This window comes from Patiria miniata, unplaced genomic scaffold (genome assembly GCF_015706575.1).
Source record: "Patiria miniata isolate m_02_andy unplaced genomic scaffold, ASM1570657v1 HiC_scaffold_29, whole genome shotgun sequence".
Classification (NCBI taxonomy): Eukaryota; Metazoa; Echinodermata; class Asteroidea; order Valvatida; family Asterinidae; genus Patiria; species Patiria miniata.
In genome coordinates this window covers 11299156-11316971 of record NW_024037068.1, presented here as the reverse complement: position 1 = coordinate 11316971, position 17816 = coordinate 11299156, and the positions used below count along the sequence as shown (strand labels likewise).

General features: G+C 40.5%; 1 long non-coding RNA gene across 1 annotated transcript; it reads right to left on the bottom strand.

Annotated features, from left to right (window-relative positions):
- Positions 1-153: 153 nt before the first annotated feature.
- LOC119735422 lies at positions 154-1635 on the bottom strand. Its single transcript, XR_005272166.1, has 2 exons — positions 1143-1635; positions 154-849 (listed from the first exon to the last, which is right to left on the bottom strand). It is a non-coding gene; the product is annotated as an uncharacterized LOC119735422 (long non-coding RNA).
- Between the last annotated feature and the right edge of the window lie 16181 nt (positions 1636-17816).

The window sequence follows — 17816 nt, the reverse complement described above, 5'->3', positions numbered from 1 at the left end:
ACGCATATAAAAACATTTTTTGGAAAAATGGGTGCTATGCCCCCAAAACCCTCTGAATCTGCTGTGGTGAACCAGGTACGTCACTTAAAGAACCTTCTACTTTTTTGTGGAATGAAACAGGCTTTAAATACAATTATAAATCAAAGGACCATCAGAAGTCAGAGTCTGGTTTAATAATTTCAAAAATCAACCATTGTACATTTATTTGCTATCTAATCAAAACAGCCATCTTGGTTTGGAAAAAAGCCTTAAGATCAGTCTTTTGTCAAAGAAAATTTCAGCTTTTTATTTATTGATACATTGATTAGCACCGAAAAATGTTTGCATGTATATCAATAAAAAGAAAACAAAACCATAACTCATGCTATGTTGTATGCTTACACATTAAAGAGAGTGATTTGGCTTGTCATATGTGGCTAGTCTCACTGTTAAAATTCACAGAATTTGCCTTTCTACTGGAACTAATTTTTAACAAATGAAAAGAATTAAAATGAATAAAACCAACACTAATGAACAGAAGGATACAATTATGTAGTTTTGAAATCTAGAGTTACTCATTATTTTCATTATAATGTCAAATGCTAACTAGTCATGCTGATACAACTTCAAGTAAATGTTATCACTACATCAAAGTTTTCATCAAATCTTGTGCAGTAACGGCATAACAACAGGATGGAGCGTAAGTCTTGCTTTCTGAGCCAAAGTTTCAGTTTTGAATCCTCCTCTGAAGTCGCCAGAGATTCAACCACACCTCCAGCAGATAAAGTAGCGGTGTAGATGATGTCGCATATATCAAGGAAAGAGACCTGTGGATATTCTCTTCTAAGCCGATATGTCAACCTATCAGTTCTGTAAAAAAAAAATAGTAAAATATAGAAAGGTTTAGTATCTGATGATCAAAAACAATGATTACTGTGGATGTGCTTTAGAAGAAAGAAAACAACGTGTTCAATCTAGAGTTAAATTACTAGAAAGATCATGTGCCCGATCGTTTTGCCTTCCACTGTGAATATGTAAACATTGGTAGCTATTGAGGACCAACCTTTTTCAGCTTCCAAAGCAATATCAAGAAGTTTTCATTTTGAATATTCTATTAAAGTTTATTTCTGTTTGCACTCTGAATAACAATCAAAACATCTTACCGATATAAAGATCCAAGGCCAGTTCCTTCTGCTTCTAAATCATTTCATGATTCCAACAGTTCAGCAAGCTGGGACATTCTCATGAAACTAAGTTGTTCATCGGGGTTGAACAGTCAGTCGCAGAACATCTCCCTTTTCCTTTATATATATAGAATCAAATAGTAAATTCTATAAAAAGCTATTTTGCTATTTTATACAAAGGGAAAGACTACCCTCACACCTCCATAAAAGTATCCTTCAACAATGGAGAAAGAGACTGCACAACATTTTATTATGGGATTTTGTGCAGTACCCGTTGTACTTTGGCATCTTAATGTTAGACATTTATTTTCAGTGCCAGAGGTACTCGGTTTGAATCATGGAACTAAAAAAAAAACCACCCTTTTTTTACTGGGTTTTTCAAATAAGATCTATTTGTCATTGAAGACATTTTTCTTCATTGACTTAAGAGAATTTTTCTAAAAGGAAAGTAAAGTCCAAGAACCATTCGGTAAACAAGTGCCGTAGAGAAAGAAAAAGGTGTTTTTTTATAACCAAAATCTGTTATCATTTTGAATGGAATCTTTTGCAAGAAAATAACATTTTCCTATGCATTTTCAGTTGTCGCCATCCAAATCGATGCGGTTCTTTGCATTCACGGTGCATCGTGGTGACCACCAGCTTTGTTTTCGCATCGCGTTTTTATCGTTGTGTCACCCCAGTTTCCCTCAATTAAGAAATTAAAACCTAACCTTACCCTTATTAATTCAAGACAATTAAACCCAAACATGGATTTTTTGGTTCTTTTTTGGGGCACATAAATACACAATCGCCTTCATTATAATGACATGAAGGCCTACCTTCAACGGAAGTTCTGCTTGTTGTACTGTTGAAGCTTGTCCTTGAATTGAGGTTTTCATCGAAATCAAAATCCTGGTTGAGTTTGTGTGCACCATGACACAGTTATGTAGATAGGCAATTAAAAGAAACTTGAACTTTGCCCGGAGCTTTTTCGGTGAAGAAATCTGGGTTTCAGCTGAAGTGTCTAGTATGCGTTTTCTTGCAGCACCGAGACGTTTACTATCTATAAAAACCGCCACGGGTGAGATCGGCCGGCCGGACTGCCTTGTTTACATGTGCCGGTAGTGCATGATGTAGTCCTGTACAGACATAGCAGATCCACTGCCCACACATCGTGGGTATATTCGGCGATGCCATTGTGAAATTCAGCCACTCTTTGGCACAGGAAATGAACTTACTATCACCGGACATCAGCTCCTTCGCATTTCCCCCTCAAACGTGACAGATTATGTGTGCAAACACTTTTATTTTGCACCGGTCGATGTTTACGTTGACGCACTTTTGCCAATGGATGCCGCCATGTTTCTTAAATATCATGACCTGCGACCTCATATCTGGTGTCTAATTGGAGAGTTCACGTCACGTGGTACGATGCGTCATACGCGGCGGATTTTTTAACGTAGGCGCGGTACGTTTTTGAACGTCCACAATGGACCAATAGTTCGCTTTTTCGAGTCAAATTATCAAAAAACTGCTGGACAAAATGTGGAGAACTTTTGTAGTATCATTTTTTGGTAGTATATTTCGGTACAACTGTTAAAAAAATTTAGACCCGCGATTGCTGGAGCGAAACGAACGAATTTTCCAGTCCAGCTGACAGCCTAATAGACACAAACACATGCCACGCCGCTGTCCGAGCACTTGTACTATCCAGACTCGATTATTGCAACTCTCTTCTCAATGGTATTAATCAGTATGAGGTTGATCGACTTCAACGGCTTCAAAACAATGCTGCTCGTATCACATTATCTCAACCCAAATACACACATGCCTCTCCTTCAACAATTACACTGGTTACCAGTTAGACAACGCATCAACTTCAAAACAGCATTTTTCATGCACAAAGCACTTCATAACACAATGCTGCAGTACATAATGGGATCACTCAACCTAATACACCCAGCTCAGCCGTAGTGGCCTCCGCTCCAGTAACAACCTTAGAGTTCCACGCACATTCAAAAAGGCAGGGGACAGGGCCTTCTCAGTGTCTGGTCCCCGATGCTGGAATTCCTTGTCACACAACATCCGCAACATCAGTTCTCTTGACAACTTTAAGGGCAGACTGAAAACTGATCTGTTTTCTCCACATAATCTGTAAATTGTCTTCTGGAGTTGTCCTAAGTCGCGCATTGTTACTTGCGAAAATGCGCGCTATAAATCGTGTTATTATTATTATTATTATTATCTGTCCATAGGCTGGGGAACAAAAGCTGATGCTTCACTCCGGACCTAGATGATGCCATTTAGTTAATGTTCACTATTGTAAATATATACATGTAGTTGGTCGTCCAAGTCCTTCTGTTTCTCTTCCCAAAAGTAGTTGCTGGGTACAATTTCGGTTCTTTCCTCAAGTCGTCTTTTACTGTGCTTTCTGTCCAGGGCCTCGTTGTCGGCGTTCCCATGGTTGAGTTCGCCCGAATCCGTTTTCCTGGTTCTGTACTCTTGCGCCACTTCTAACACAGTCCCTGGCGTAGTGTCCTTTCTCACCGCAAGCAAAACACGTCACTGATTTTTAGAAATTTCTCCCGATCACCTCGTTCTTGTGGATTTTTGCGTTCTTGGGATTTACCACTTCGCAATTCCCACCGCAACTGGTCCACCATCTTCATTACATCTCCTAACTTCGTGTTCACTTCAACCAGCTCTTTCGGCATACTGTTACCCTGCTCGCCGGCACCAGAAATGGCACATGTGAATTTGTTAGCTCGTCCCTTACCTGGGGTTCTCTCTACCTTAAGAAATGATTCCTTATCAAGGGCAGCCCTTACAGCTTGTTCTAGAGTTTGCGGCCGTGCCCGAAATATCCCGGCCCTGATCTCTGGATCCTCCATGGCGTCTGCAAAATGCCCCTTCGCCAACCTTTCACGAACGTTGCAAGGCAGTTCGGGATAAGCCATTGCTGACAATCTCTGATTGCCTGTCCTAATTCTTGTTGTGCAAGAAACTGTTCTGCTTGTTCACCTGGACCGAATCTCATTTCGAGTTGAGAAACAAGTTCATCGTAATTTGGATGTTCCATCTGTAGAAAATTTCCAAGGACCTGAAATGCCGGTGCCTGTAATCTGGTGGCGAGTTGATACACAGACTCTTCTCTCGTCCATCTATTGACGGCTTTACAAGCCTCAAAATGTTTTCGATAGTCCTTCCACGAAATCTTCCCGTGGAACCTATCTAGCGTAACTTCTCTGCGGCTTATCACATGCTGCCTGCTAACCAGTCCATCGTAGTGCAACCTTTCTCCGGAGTCACCACGACCGCGCTCATAACGGTTCGTGCGGTATTGTGGGTCTTGCCATTCATCGGCATACTGCTGTCGATTGTTTCCTTCAGGATCAGTCTGAAGATCGGCTCTGCCTCTACCAGAGTGGTTACATAGTGGCATTCTTCGCCTCGATTCTTCTGTGTTCCAATACTGATTTTCTCGACGAAATTGAATCTCGGGATCGGATTCACGGTAACAGTACTGCTGTGATTGCCAAGACGCGTCCTGACAATCATTCCGTTCTTTTCCGTCCTGTCGATACTCCCTTCATCGCCTCTCCTTTAGTAGTAGGGGATGGGTGGTACCAGACTTTGCCATAGGTCTGTGGGTAGTACAGGGCCATTAGTGAGAAGTCAGGGTACCAGACTTTGCCATAGGTCTGTGGGTAGTACAGGGCCATTGGGGAGAAGTCAGGGTATCAGACTTTACCCCCTTCCCCGTCTCTGCCCTCCTCCCATTGTCCCCCTCCCCTCCCAATGACCCCCGCCCCCAAATAGATCCCTCTCCCAATATATCGGTCTCCCCTCCCCAAATATATCTCCCCCTCTAGCTCTCTAAAATAAATCTCTCTCCGAGTTGTTATATTATAAGTGGAGGGTACGGCGACAAACCCCATATCTCCCTCTGTCAAGCACCAGACCAGGCACTTACTATCTAATATCTTTTGCCGTCTTGGAGATCTTTACACAGACTCACAGCAACTGGTGGCGCCCTCTATCAATACTTATAAATAAATAGACAAACAACGCTTTTAGGCTTACATGTCTGAGTTTTTTACTTTATGAAAAACGGCTGACTTTACCATTAAAACATATAACTTTAACAACATATAATATAAAAAAAATATAGATATATATATATATAGATCAAAAATGATGTCAGAGTTCTATTGAACTAAAAGGGAAGCGCTGCTGCCCTTTGTTTTGTTAAACAAATTTTATTCATAAGCATGATGTCATCACTAGTTCTATTGATAAAAAGGGAAGTGCTGCTGCCCTTTGTTTTGTTAAACAAATTTTATTCATAAGCATGAGTCATCACTAGTTCAAAGAACTAGTGATGACATCACAATATATTTAGTGACTAAGCGTTTTTGTCAATGATTTTTATATACGAAGTTCACTCAACACCCTGTGTACAAACCCTATGAGATTGGACTGAAAAATTTTTAAGTGTTTTTTAAGAAAATGCTTGTATTTTCTCACTGCTCAAATTGACTTTGATGACATGAAATTGCTATCTGGGGGCTTGTTAGTCAATACAGAGGAAAATTAGTGAACTTTGTATATAAAAATCTTATCTTTTTACACTTAAAACATTGGAATTAGCGGTACTTTGAAAAATCTTGCTTGTGCGATAAACCCGACGCAAAGTTATAAAGCAGCCTATCCTCTTTTTCACAGGTTGTGATGGGGGTCATCATCTGAAAATATTAGAAGTGAAAAAAGCATTTACACTCAATGTTTGATCAGAAACATCACACACACGGGTGGCTAGACTTTTAGTGTTTGTGTAGTATTGGTTGTTGTTTTTATAGAGAACAAATCAATATGAAAACCTACATTATTGCCAGACTTTAACGTTAAAAACAATTTACCTTTTGGCTGGTGACTGCAGGTTGAGCGTTGACGTCTGTACATATCGACATCTCATGCTGAAATGACGCAGAAATACTGATTTGCACCACAGACGGAAATACTGAATTGCGAAATAATTTTTCTGGAAATTTTTAAAGCTACAGGCTATTCAACTCGAGTACAATAGGCGAGTCAAGGTCGGTTACCCTGCATATTTTTTTTTAACAGCGTACCAACCCGCACAGTCATAAACTAGAATGGGGTCACAAGTCTTTTGTACGTCTGTACATATCGACATCTCATGCTGAAATGACGCAGAAATACTGAATTGCACCACAGACGGAAGTACTGAATTGCGAAATAGTTTTCTGGAAATTTCCAAAGCTAAATTCAGTAGTGACAGGCTATTCAACCCGAGTACAATAGGCGAGTCAAGGTCGGTTACCCTGCATATTTTTTTTAACAGCGTACCAACCCGCACAGTCATGAACTAGAACGGGGTCACAAGTCTTTTGTGCGATGTGACCGTGTCATGTATGGAGCGCCGATGGTATGGATAGTATAAAATGAGCAAAAAGGTATGGAGAGCTAAAATGTCAATATCTCTCTCACCAGCCGGTGAGTCTGATTGCTTATAAATATAAAAGTCTACCCTCTTAAAAAAATTTAAAAAAAATTATATTGATATATATAAATGATGGAGTCGATTAGGCCAATCGTTAAGGGATTTTCTAGATGGAATAAAGCGACGCTGCGCGATTACGTCCAGCGATATAATGTACCGTACAATCAAAATGTTGCTCTTACGCGTTAAGTCTATATCAACGGGATAAAAAACTACGAAGCTCGATTTAAAAACTTGAGGAAAAAGAAGCTACATGAGCTCAAACAGATTGTAGACGATTCCGATCTAGAATATAACCCGTCGGGTTATAAAGGACGATTTTTGAAAAAAGATTTACTCTCGGCGATTCAAAACTCTAGGCAAGCCGAGGATTTTCAAGAGGCTGAGTTCAGAGCGACGAGGAGATTTAGAAACAACTTTAGAAACTGGGAACTGATTCCTAGACTTTTTAACGACGATTTAGTCAGATTTTTGGATACGCACAAAGATCAAATTGTAAATAAAATCAAGTCAGAATTGAGAGAGCTGAGAGGTTTAAAAATGGAGCTCACAATCAAAATAAAATACGAAAAAACCAAACCGGATGGTACGATCGAAACGATCGAAGCTATACATTTTACCGATCAGAGAGTCGTTTTAAATCAAAGTCAAATAAAACAAGTTTTAAAAGAAGACATCGACCAGATATTTAGAAAGGATGAAAGGTATACGAATCAAGGATCGGGTTGGGTTTTAAAAAAAGATAATGGCGTTGTATATCAACATCAACAGGTTTAACCCCGTGAGAGGTAGTTCTTATATTGACCTACCAAAATGTATCAAACAGAAAACGGCGATGATTAACATTAAAAACAAAGACGACGAGTGTTTGAGATGGTGTTTGAGAGCTGCTCTTGGCTTGTATACGGATAAAGTAAAAAATAACATAAAAAACAATCCTAAATATAAAATTCATAAAGAAGAACCTGTTGTATACACCAAAGACGACGGACTCAAATTTAAAGGCGTAGACTTTCCAACACCGATAGATTAGATACCAAAGATAGAAAGACAAAATAATTTAACGATAAACGTATACGGTTATGAGGAGGAAATATATCCGTTATACGTGTCTAAAAACTATAAACCAGAGTCACGACCTATCGATCTGTTTTTGTTTTCTGAGGGCGACAAGCATCACTATTGCTGGATAAATAATTTTTCGAGATTGATTTACAACGTTACAAAACATAAAAGTAAGAAATATTTTTGTCGAAGGTGCCTGTGTCATTATAGAACGCAAGTAAAATTGGATAGACACATGACCGATTGTAACGGTATAGATACACATCCGTCAAAGATTGTATTTCCTACCGCTAAGCGAAAATATGTAAATAACGAGTGGATAGTCGACGAAAAAGATGTGCCAATATTAGAATTTAAAAACTACAGGTTTAAACAAAAAGCACCGTTTGTAGTTTACGCCGACTTTGAATCGATATTAGAAAAAAACTCGGACGATAAAAAGAACAACACGCAAAAGACAAACATTCACAAAGCAAGCGGTTATTCGTTGGTAGTAGTTAGATGCGACGGCACCAATGCGTATCGAGAGACTTATAGAGGTAAAGATGCCACATCAAAGTTTGTACATAAAATGTTAAAAATACAAAGCGACATAAATTGCATATTTAAAAAACCCCAACCCATGAAATTTAACGAGTGAGCTAAAGAACATCATGATACAACAAACACGTGTTGGATTTGCGAAAAACCAATTTATCCCAATTACTCGAGCAACTGTCAGTGCCAGAAACCCAAAAAACCAAAAACAGAAAAACAAATAAAAGAACATCAGTACGAAAACAAAAATGGATTTACAGAGTCTAAATGCCTCAACTGCAAAAAGAAAATCAACAAATTTAGAAAGGTGAGAGATCACTGCCACGTCACGGGTAGATATAGAGGTGCCGCGCACGCCTACTGCAATCTAAAATTACAAGTTAAACCAGGGTTTACCCCCATACCGGTCGTCTTTCACAATCTGCAAAATTACGACGCTCACTTGATCATGCAGAGTATTTCAGAGTACGATGAAAAGGAAATACAAGTTATCGCTAGAAATTCGGAAAAGTATATTTCGTTTTCGATCGGAAATATGCGATTTATAGACTCGTTTAATTTTATGGCGTCTTCGTTGGATAGATTATCTAAAGCTTGTCCGAGAGAGTCGTTTAAACTACTCAGAGAACATTTTAATCGTCAAAACATCGACTCGTTGTTACAAAAAGGAGTTTATCCGTATGAATACATGGACTCGTTTGACAGATTTCAAGAGACCAGCCTACCCCCCATCGAACAATTTTACAGCAGCCTAAAAGACGAAAATATATCGCGAGAGGACTACGACAGAGCTAAACTGACGTGGAACGAGTTTAAAGTTAAAAACATGGGGGAATATCACGATTTGTACGTCACTACCGATACGTTATTACTGGCATGCGTATTTGAAAACTTTAGGAAAACGTGCATTACAAACTACGCGTTAGATCCGGCTAATTACTATACAGCACCAGGATTGTCGTGGGATGCCTTGTTAAAACACTCGGAAGTAAGACGTTGCAAGACGTAGACAAACATTTATTTTTTGAAAAAGCAAAAAGAGGTGGTATCTCGAGCGTGGGTGGTATGAGATACCACAAAGCCAACAACAAATACCTACCCGACCATAATCCAAACGAGCCGTCGAGTTACATCACCTACCTCGATGCAAACAATCTGTACGGCTGGGCCATGAGTCAATACCTGCCGTACAAAGACTTTAAATGGGCGTCTACAAAAACGTTTACTGAGTCCAAGATATTATCTCTCAGAAAAACGTCAAACACCGGTTACTGCTTTGAAGTAGACCTCGATTACCCGGACAATCTCCACGACCTGCACAACGATTATCCCCTAGCGCCAGAAAATATCGTCATACCAAAAGAATGGATGTCTGATTATCAAAACGAGTTATTGGATACCGAACCTAGTAGCAACGTGCAAAAATTAACGTGTACCCTTAATCCTAAACAAAAATATGTTTTGCACTACGTCACGTTGCAGTTGTATCTCAAACTCGGCTTGAAACTTAAAAAGGTACATCGAGTGCTGCAATTTAAACAAGCGCCTTGGATGGCATCTTACATAGACAAAAACACGCAACTCCGAACAAAAGCGACCTCTGATTTTGAGAAAGACTTTTTTAAACTGATGAATAACAGCGTGTTTGGTAAGACGATGGAAAACGTCAGAAACAGGATTGACGGTTACCTGCTCAGAGACAATAACGATGACGATCGAGATAAATACGAAAAAATTATACAGAAACCGAGCTACAAAACGACGACGTCATTTTCAGAATGCAAATTGTCATTTGTCGAAAAGTACAAGACTAAAACCGTGTTAAACAAACCAATCTATTGCGGAGTGAGTATCTTGGATCTATCTAAGACGCTGATGTACGATTTTTATTACAACCATTTGAAAGACAAGTACAAAGAGAAAATCAGGTTGATGTACACAGATACGGACAGTTTGGTACTCGTAGTGCACACGGACGACGTATACAAAGATATGCAGCAAAACGGGCAACACTACGACCTTTCGAATTATCCGACGGATCATCCTTTGTACGACCCAACCAATAAGAAAGTGATCGGTAAATTTAAAGACGAGTTTGGAGGTAAAATAGTCAAAGAAGTCGTTTGCATAAGACCTAAAATGTACTCGATTTTAACCGCTGACATCAACCTGAAAAAAGCCAAGGGTGTCACAAAATCGGTCACCTCTAAGAAATTAAAACACCGACACTATTACGACTGCATCTTAAACAAGAAATCTCACTACGAAACAATGACTCACATTAGATCGGAAAATCACATCCTTTACACCGTATCTCAAAATAAACTATCGTTGAGTCCGTTGGACACAAAGAGGTACATTTTACCGGACGGTATAAACACGCTGGCTTTTGGTCACTACGGCGGTAATTGCGTGTCCTCGGGTACGACTTGAAGCTCTTGTCTCACAAAACTCCTTTTTGGGCCGTTTTGAAGGTAATAAAGTGTAGGACCCGTCGTGACTTTTTTACCGTTAATCATTTTAAATTGACTCGTTCTTTTTTCCACGTTGAAGATGTCTACGCTCCAAATGGGATCCGTGGCTCTTCTCGAGGTTCCACCCTCTTGCTCGCCCGGGTAATATAAATATCTAACCATGGCATCTTGCGGTAATTGTTGCTCTTTTGTTTTAACGGGGTTAGCCGGCGATTGCCGGACCTGTTCTAGTTTAACCGCCTCTGACGGTGCTTTAGCTATTAATCTCGTCGTTTCATCGTTTATAGCTTTGATCACGCCGGGTAATCGCTCGACCCATTGCGTGTTTCTACTCTCGGGATTTAACATTTCTTGAGCGTACTGATGACCAAACAGTCTCTCGGCTAGCGTTCGATTAAATCTTTCTACGATACCCTGCGACCGGTGGTTTCCGGGTTCGCCGACGATAATCTCGACGTTTTTTGAAGCCATCCATTTTTTAAATGCACCTTTAAATTCGGTACCGGCATCTACTCTCAACGTTTTAGGGTAACTCAAAGGCGACCTCGCGTAAATCTTGACGATAGCATCCCGCGTGGAATCCGCCGTTTTAGAAACCAAAGGTTCTGCTTCGTGGTATCGACTCGCAACGTCGACAACCGTCAAAGCGTATTTATAAGTCTTGCGTTTTACTTTATCCCAGGGTAGGTATAGCACATCCATTTGGTGAAAGTCGTTTGGTGTTTCAAACTCTCGCGAAGTACTCGTAGGCCTGGGTACATACGCGGGACCCGGTAGATAAATTTGCCAGATCGCTTGTTTTTTAAGCCAATCTCTGATTACCTTTTTATCGAATTTGGTTTTATCGTGTAAATGGTCGACGGCGCTTTCACCTCTCCAATAACCACTCGGGCTATAATACAGTTTAGATAATGTTTGCATATTATTTAATATAAAAGACGTTTATAATAATATGGCTAGCGTTGCTATGATGTTAGGAGGCGCGATCGTCAACGCTTTAGCTTTTACGGGTTCAAACTTTTTCTTTTAAAATCTGAAACAGAGGGATGTCGACGAGGAGCGTAAGAGACACGATTTAGCGATAGAACAACTCTCGGCCGCCAAAGATAAGTGGCAACGAGAACGAACGAAATATCTAGATTTTCTAAACGAACGTATCAGAAAACAAAATGTCTCTAAAGAAACATTTTCCAACGTAGACCGAGCGTTACGTTACTACAACGAGGTGAGTGGACAATCTACCAAACTACCCGTAGGACTGCAACGCGAACCCAAACTCGAAGATTTTTACGAGCCTAGCGACCAACAAATAGAAAGAGAACTGGTGTTTATCGCGGGAGGAACGCTTTTGGTGGGCTTCTTGGCTTACAGATACCTTTAAATTTAAAACTCGTATAAATAAAATGAATGCGTACGGAAAAAAGCTCAATCCCAGCAGGCTATTAAAAATACCCAGATCTATCAAGGGTGAGAGAAAAGAGGTGGTCATTACCCACAATCCTAGTAGTATATCGGCGGGGCAAACGCTGAGAGTTAAGTTTCCTCAATTGGGCGTAGACGACGTGATCGTACCCGGCACTTGTTAATTAGCTTTTAGTTTAGAACTCGACGGTGGAAGCGACGACAATAGAACCATTTTTGGTAATTTGGCCAGAAATTTAGTCAGCGAAATCAGCGTCAGACTTCAAGGTCACGAAATTATAAGTTATCGTAACGCCGACGTGTATCACAACTTTAAAGACAATTGGATCAACAGCTCGGCAACTCGAAACATGGCGTACTCGGGCATAGAAAAAGAAAACGTGTCTAAAATAAGAATGGGAGCTGGAGATGCTAACGCGGGTGCCAACAGCGGTAAAGATCAAGCTATCGCGGATGCCTATGGCAACAGATATTGTATCCCCCTAGACATTGACATACTGACTTCGCATCACCCTTTTTACCCCAGCGGTTTAAAACAACCTCTGACGTACGAGATAAAGTTTAACGATCACGATAAAGTAGTCAACAGTTCAGATACGGCGGCGATGTACAGTATCTCAGACTTGTCTCTCGAATACGAAGTGGTGACCAACAGAGACCTAGCTATCACCATCAGGAATAAACACCAGGGGTTAATGAAATATCTGTTTGATAAAATCCACTCGCTAGAAGTTAGATCCGTCAACAAATCGGACACGCTTTGGAACGTCAGCGTCAATCAACCCATCAGGAGTCTCAAGGGTATTTTGTTTTTGTTTAAAGATCCCGCGGTCAAAAATCCGCAGCGATTTTACAATCCAAAAATAACCAAAACATCGGTGACTGTAGAAGGTAAACCCAATCAACTCTACAGTCAAGGCATGTTTCAGTATCAACACTGGAATGAAATCAACAAGTTCTTTGGAGACAGCGATACCGAAAGCGGGCGCGGAGTAGCTAAAGACTTGAATTTGACGGGTTTTGACCTCGGAGACTACCTAAAAGACAAGTACGGTCTGTGGCTCGATTTTAGAAGTAACGACGACAATTCCGCTCACGGATCCGGTAGGAAACTCGGAGACGGAGGAGGCATCAACGTTCAATTTAACAGAGAAGCCGAAAGTCAAGGTGACCTCACGATGTACGTATTTTTGGTCATGGATGCTCAATTGAACTTGGAAGACGGGAATTTTAAATCTCTGTTAAGTTAAAATGACACAACCGCATTGCGCTTTAATCGTCGGCAAAACAAATTCGGGCAAAACCAAATTGATTTTGGATCTGTTAGAGTCAGACTATAAAAATACATTTGAAGCGATAGTCATCATTTGCCCTACCATATTTAAAAATAAAACGTACATCGAAAGAAAGTGGATTCAAGCAGATCCCGAGGTATACCTCTGCGATCCGGAATTGTACAGGATGACGCTCAACGAAGCGATCGATGTTTACAGTAAAATATTCGAAGGTGTTGCCACGCTGTTTATCGTGGACGATTGCTCTTCGGATCAAGAGATTAAATATCGTAAAAAGACGTGCGCGCTAAGCAAGATGGCATTTAGCGGAAGACACGTAAATCACAGCTGTTGGTTATTGACTCAAAAGTACAACAGCGTTTTAAAAGATTATAGAGAAAACACGGCTTGGTTGGCTTTATTTTACTGCAAAGATAAAACATCGTTTGATCAAGCGTTAGACGAAAATGACGTCGTACCCATTGAAGAACGAGATTATATAAAACGACGTTTGAGAGATGTGAAATATAGTAAATTGGTCGTATACACCGAACCTCCAGTTAGTTACGAGCTACTTGAGTAGGTTAGTAACCTAACTAATGAGTTGTTTACAACTAACTATTTGAGGTCTTTACAACTAACTACTGAGTTGTTTACAGCTAACTATTGAGTTGTTTACAGCTAACTAGTGAGTTGTTTACAGCTAACTATTGAGTTGTTTACAACTAACTACTAAACTAGCTTTATAGTAAATGATAGCAATATTCGAGTATTTGCAGTTTTTGGCTATTATCGTCATATCGATAAATTTATCGTTTTACACCTACGAGTACCTTTGCCTTTGTAACAAAGTTGCAAAAGCCACAACAAAATTAAATTCGTTTCTAATTAAATGGAGGACCTAAAACTGACTTTAACGAACGAACAAGATCACAACGCAGAACATAAAGATCGTTTGTGCGGTGTCGTAGCAGCCGGAAACTCTAGAAAGTACTTGGGAAAGGAATACACCGTTGAACATATCGAAGCTCTTGACAGTAAAGAACTCGACAAATTATATCATCTGTACGAAACTAAATTTGGAAATGAAATTGTTAAAACCGTTGGTAAATACACTTTAAGTCTATTTTCGAGAGTGTTAGCTGTGGTTACACCCGTACAAGTTTTAGGATATAACGTCACTATAGATTCTGAAGAAGAACTCACCAACGACTTGAGTTCCGATCCTATTATAAGCGCGAGTATGGCTGGTATGTTGAGCGACGTTTGTTACAAGTACGGAACTTTTATATCACCCCTAGTTGCTACGATTATCACAACAAAACATTTAAAATTTAATAAACCTAATATAATAAATGGAAGATCAACAAGCAGCGATCACAGCTCAACCAGCAGAGACAGAGACGCCCCAACCGATAAAAACAACGTCGTCACCGACGGTAACGAGAGTGACCAAGACTAAAAATCCTAAACGAATACAGCAGGGTAAAGCTTTAGCCGAGCACAATAGACAGATGAAATTAAAATTAGCAAAAATGAACGTAACATCGGACGAAGCTACGAGCTCACCGGACTACAACTCTTGGGCGATGTGGGGGGCTATAGCGTCTAGAACAGCCAGTGCCGGTAGTCACGCAACCCACTACACCCATCGCCCCCAAAACGCTAGACATGGAATAAACCAGCAATTTAAAAATTGTTATATTAAAAACGATGAGTAACTTTGACACAAACGGAATAGCTAATACGATTTATCACGGAGCCGTCATATCGGGTCTTTCGATGGGATACGCCATGGTAGGAGCTAAACTACTCAAAATAAAAGCGCCGGATTTAAGCAAACTAAGCGTAGAAGATGCGGCTAAATTGACGGGCATTATAAGTGGAGCTCTGGCCACGCAAAATTGGTTGGTGACCCAGGGTATACTACCGGGCAGTATAATGAAAACGGCATAATTTAAATAGGTTTATTAAATAAATGGATGAGGGAAGATTTGACCTTGACCCCGTTGATGATTACGATGATAACAATGATGATGATGTAGCAGAGACCAATCTAGATTGGGACGATACTTTTGATACTACTACACCACCGCTAGACACAGAAAGCGTTCTGGGCACGGGTACAATAAGCAGTTTATCTATAGAACTAACAAAAGAAGATGTTGATTCATTTTATAAACAAAATAATATAGACCCCGCGTTTATCGACCCCAACGATTTTGAAATTGGTAAAGACAGAAATCTATACGTTAAAACATATAAAGGTCGAGAACCATTATCTTATAGACGAGGTGGTCAAAGAATATATTACAAATTAAGTACCTTACAAAGTAAATATGGTACCGCATTTATTCGCGACACCCTCAAAATCGCTGACTATAAACCAACACTACTTGTCAAACTAAAAGATAAACTTTAAAAAGTACAACCCGAGAGTATCCCCATGACAGAACTACCCAGAGCCGCCGATGAGGTAATCGATGAGATAATCGAGATTATAGACGATTTACAACGCGACACCGACGCTCAAACGGAGGGATTGAATTACAGAGAACTCCAGGGTTTAGACAAAAGTCTTCAGACGTTAAGAGGTAACCTAGAACTTAATTTAGCGCGTCTCACTCAACTCGATGACGAGATTGCAGCCACGAGACAAGAACTCGACGAATCTCACAGCGAAGAGGGTCGACGAGAGTTAAACGATAAATTGAGCGACTTAGACGCTGAAAGATCCGCCAGATTAGAAGCCGCAAAAGCCAACGAACGAGGGCTCAAAAGTCAGATCGCTAGAATCAAAGAAACGATTAATAAAATTTTAGGCGACGACACGACTCTGGTGGAAAAGATTAGAACTCTGTTTAGAGAACAAGGTGTGACCGTAGTGAGTATTTTAGCCGCTTTGAGTTTAGCCATCAGCACGATAGTGAGTAGCATCGTCGCTAGCGTGAGAGGTGTGGGTGCCCCAACCGCGCCATCGCCAACACCAACACCAAAAGGTGGTATCAAAGAGTGGATTTCAAAACAACTCGCTAATTTTGCATCTGCTCTTCAAAAACTCGGAGTGAGCGCGTTGGGTGCTCTGCCGGGTATCATAGGCAGCGTACTCAGTTGGATATTTAACGCGTTGACTAAGTCCGTATCGTGGTTGGCCGAACACGTGTGGGCTTTGTTTTTGGGTGTGGGAGCCTTGGTGTTTGCGTACCTGCAAAAACGATGGTAGTTATAATCAAAGTTTAAACAAAAAAATTAAGCCTTACCAGCACAAAGTTGGTAAGGCTTATTTTTTTTGTGTTGTGATTAGAGTGTGACTTATCGCGTTGCCTCGTAAGCTAAAATACCCATACCAACGATAGCTAATATTCCTACCGTCAACGATAATTTTTCGTCTTGGTGAGTTTGTAGTTTCGTGGGTTCTTGGGTTAAAACTGTAGGTGTTGGTGTTGGTGATGGTGATGGTGTTGGTGTTGGTGTTGGTGTTGGTGTTGGTGTTGGTGTTGGTGTTGGTGTTGGCGCTGGTGTTAGTGTTGGTGTTGGTGCTGGCTCTGGGGGTGTTGGTGGCGCGACGTCATCGGTGTCATCAAAAGTCTGGCACCAAACCAGTTTTCATACTCTGGGTAGCGATTTGAAGATTGTTGTTATAGCCGTCGTGCGTTCCAACCCTCAAGTTCATATCCGATGGAATTAAATACAACCCCGGTTTCACGACAAAATTTAAAGGCGTTCTGGCATACTGCAAAGAGTCTTGAAATTGATTGATACTCGTTTCCATGTCGTCTACTGCATTGATGATATCTTCAACGATGACGTTAAATTGTCTCTGAGCGTCTAATCCGGTGCCCGGTTTTAATACGCTCGTTTTTGTTTGAGCCTGCGCACCGAGTAAAGCGTACACGTAAGATCTGATCGATTCGTTGATCTTTATGATTCCCGCGGGGGTAAACGAACTCTTGGCGGGTATAAAATCTAACCAAGCCTTTTGTACCGATTCATTTTGTTCGATAAAGGCTACGGTATAATCGCTGTAACGCCCCGAACCCTTGGGTGGATCGTCCAGACCAAACCCCATTTTAGTTCCACTCATCATATCTTTACGATACCCACTATACTCGAGATTAAGGTCGGTTGTATCATAATCGTTTCCGGGTACGGGTACGTAAGACGTGTCCCAGTAATAAGCTATACCTAAACCGTTAGAGTTTGTGTCTCTCGTCTGTTTAAAAGATTTATTTTGATCGATGCCAAACAACAAAGAGGTATCGGTAAATGCTCTGAGATTATAACTGTTGTCTAGAGCTTTAAATGCGTCATCTCCCGGTAAAGGAGCGGCAAAGTCGTACAGGATCTTTCTAACCGTAAAATATAAATGAAAGTTAAA